The sequence below is a fragment of the Olea europaea genome, chromosome 1 (genome assembly GCF_002742605.1).
Source record: "Olea europaea var. sylvestris chromosome 1, O_europaea_v1, whole genome shotgun sequence".
Taxonomy (NCBI): domain Eukaryota; kingdom Viridiplantae; phylum Streptophyta; class Magnoliopsida; order Lamiales; family Oleaceae; genus Olea; species Olea europaea.
Genome location: NC_036237.1, coordinates 34,461,704 through 34,465,814, shown reverse-complemented (window position 1 = coordinate 34,465,814; position 4,111 = coordinate 34,461,704).

The following is a 4,111-nucleotide window of genomic DNA, read 5'->3' as shown; positions in this document are numbered from 1 at the left end:
GATTTAAGATTCAATCAGATGTAATTTGTATCTCACAATCACAACTCCTTGTGATTAATAAATTACAAATATTTGAATCTACGGACTCTATTATTTATTTAATTGTCTATTAATTAAATAATAGATCTGCCATTTAATTGCATTAATTATATATAAAAGTTTTATGTCCAAAGTTGATTGGACTTAGGGCATAATACTTACAAACTCCCACTTGCACTAGATCCAATCACTTATGTATCGAATATCATAAGTCTACATGACGATCATGTTTATACTACGACAACCCTTTGTCAATGGATCTGCAATATTATTAAATGTGAAAATTTGCTCTTCCCTTTGCGTCATTTCTATGTATTATCTCTCTGATTAGATTATACCGCTTTAATACATGTTTGGATTATTGATGAGACCTTAGTTCCTTTGCTTTCGCAATGGCTCTATTGTTATCACAATACTATTGTATGTGATCAACAATATCAGGAACTACTCCAAGTTCATTTATGAACATCATGATCCATATTGCAACTCTTTGCTACTTCTGAAGTATCCATGTATTAGGTTTCTACTATTGAATCAACAGCTGCTTCACGTTTGGAACCTTTCCAACATACCGCTTAAGAGTAAACTAGTTTCTCCATATGAAATCTTCTCAAGATTTCATCTATATAAATTGGGATGAGTTAAGCAATCTTCTAGATCTACCTCTATAGATCAAGTTGCTTATCTCATATCATTTATGAATAAATCTTTTAACAACCATTATTTCAACGATTGAAATATAGGGATGTCGTTTTAGGAATACGAAAAATGCTCCCACTATCTTCTTGTAAACACACAATTCATTTTCAAATTTGATAAAATCAAACACTTTGATTTTTCATCAAATCTAAGATTTCAACTCCAAGAGACTTCTCTTAACCTATTGTCACGATATGCAACTGTTGCAAACAAAATCCGAATGGACTTAAGCAAGGTTACAGGAGAAATATTTCACCAAGGTCAACATTTAACCTTTACTTCTAGCCTTACTTTGTATATATGGATATTCATATCCATATCGACCTTTTCTTTTGTAAACTATTTACAAAAACTTATGGGCTTTATTCCATTAGGAGGATTGACCAAAGTCCAAACCTTGTTCATTTGCGTCGAGTCTCATCTTGAGTTTCATGGCCTCTTGTTGTCTCTTTTAAGTCAACACTTGACTTTATTTTGTTGCAACTAGTAGGTTTATTATCCTGTATCATTAATAATGATTCGCACCTTCTTGAAAGTCGAATGAGCCTACTAGATTCACATAGAGCTGTCATGTCCTCAGGAGTCTTTACATCCTGATCCAAAGTATGTCCCATATCAGATATGGGATCAAACTCAGATTTATCTACTTGGTTAACTATATCTGTGAACTTTTGAACTCTTTTAAAATTCTATTTTACTCCCACTGTCCTCTCCTAGAGTAAACATTTTCTCTAAGAAGACGATATGTCGTGAGACGAAGACTTTCTTCATGATAATATAATTTATATTCAATTGTCTCCTTTGAATATCTCACAAATATGTATTTATCGGATTTAGTCTCAAACTTATCCGATTTAAGGCGCTTCAAATAAGCGTCATGGCCCCAATCTTTCATATAAGATAAATTGGGACTATTGTCTTTCCATAACTCGTATGGAGTTCTGTTAACCAATTTAGATGGGACATGGTTTAGTGTGTTGCACACTGCAATCAATGCGTGACCTCAAAACAATTTTGAGAAATTTGCATGGCTTGTTATTAATCGCACTATATGTAATAATTAACGATTCCTCCTTTTAGATACACCACCTTGCTGCAGTGTATATGAAGGAGTCCACTGCACGAGAATCTCATTCTCTCTTAGATAATCTAAATTTTATCTTTAAGATACTCTCACTTGATCGAATTTTAATGTGAAGGTATCTTTACCTCTTTGTTTCTCTAATTCTAGTGTGAATCCCTTAAACTTTTCAATAGTTTCATGTTTGAGTTTTCATCAAGTATACTTGATCATTGATGAAATAAGAGAAATATTACCTGACATTGATTGACATGAATCCATATGCATCACTATGCATTAGACCAGTAATTATGCTGACCTTTCTTCTTTTCAAACAAAAAAAGATTTGGTTATTGTGCCAGACATGCATAATTCTTACTTGTCAAAATCAATTAATCCCAAGTATATATCTTTATGTAACTTTGGAATTACATTTAATCTAAATGACAAAGCCTCTCATGCCAGATTTTGGTAATAATTAGATTATAGTATTTATGTCTTATAATTTCTATACTTATTATAGAATCTTTAGTATTAAAGAATATAAATGTCGTTTTATAATTTACCATAGCCATTAGGATCTTTAACAAGATAAACAAGAACAACAATTGTCCTTTAACATTAAAATAGTTCATGTCTGAACATGAAATTCATTTTAATGTTCCAGCTATAGTTGGCATAAAACGACATTTCAATACTAAACCAAAAGGCAATGGTAAGAAGTATATTCATACAGGTAATGTAGCAACCTTTGCTCATCTCCAACGTGTATGTCAACTTTTCCCTTTCGCAGTGATCTATTTCTTTTTAGTTTCTCCATATTTGTATAAATACGATATTTACACCTGGTATCATATACCTAAGAAACTCGTGAAGTAGATGTAAGTCATACAATATTCTTTCCAATGACCTTTCATTCTATAATGAGACTAAGGGTCATTAGATTTGGTATTTGTCCTTTCGCTTATACTTTCTTAACCATATTGGGTGCTTTCACAAAGCCCCTTTAGACTTCCTCTTAATATCTTTAAAGAAATCAATGGTTTCCCCACTACCAACTTCGATAAAGGGGTTAACAGTCCTAAGCATGTTAAGCAACTCAATATTTTTGCATTCGAGCTTATTCACGTTAAATTTATAATTAGTTGTGAATAGCTTTAGCTGACAGAGGTTACAGGATCAAGTCACTACTTAGTTCATGGTTTATGATTGAATACAGTGGAGACATTTCTCAACGTCAATCATCTTCAGTGTCTAAGCATCGATTGAAGATTACTCTGTCATTTTGCACCTGTATAGTTGTTTGGAAGTCTCATATCCTTCCACACATGATTATTATCATACAACTCTTTGTAGTGAAGAATTATGTGTTAACATCTATACTCTCAAGTCGCTTTTGTAACTCAGTGACATAGTTGCAAGTATCACATACGTTGTAGTACTATTATCATCACTGCGTTTACTATAGTAGCCACCTCTTCTTCAATCGAGTCATCAGCAAGTGTCTCTGGAAAGGGCTACTCAAGGATGTGACCAATTTTCTCATGCATAAGAACAATTTTCAAATTGCAGTGTCAATTAAGAAAATATAGTTTGGTTGTTGGCATCTAGTATGCCATTCAAAACATATGGTTACTCAGATTCAATATAAATGTAAATGACGAAAAGGAAAAGAATAAAATATATAAAATGCATTAATTAATTAACATGGATTTTTATTAAATTAATTATGCTCCCACTGTTTAAATAAAATTTATGACCCTCTCACATAAATTTATGGAGTCCATGCTTGACTCCCAATGGGCTGGGATCCCATCTATTATATTAAGACCTTGAGCGTACTCAAGAAGCCCTAATATAATATTTGGGTAGATACTATTATCAATTGTATCTCCATACAACTCCCAGATCATTAAACTGACAACTCTTTGTTTTCACACATCTTATGTGTTAGCTTAACATGCCTCTAAAATTTATCTCCTTGAGTGTACTCAACAAAAGATAAATTTTAGTTAAGTCAAACCCATCATTCAGAAATATCAAATATTTCATAGTGTCAAACATATCCCTAATGGACCAGCCTTGAGTGTACTCAACAAGCTGAGACGATTTGAGACTCTGGTTTTTCACTATAATGATGGAAGGCGATTACAAATGTGACTTAATATTTTATGGAGGGATTTTGCATTTATGAGTCTCATCAACAACAATACAATCATATGTACTATTATTATACATCTACTATGCAAATAAATATATATATATATATATATGTATATATATATATAATAGTGTGGACGGACGATAATGGAC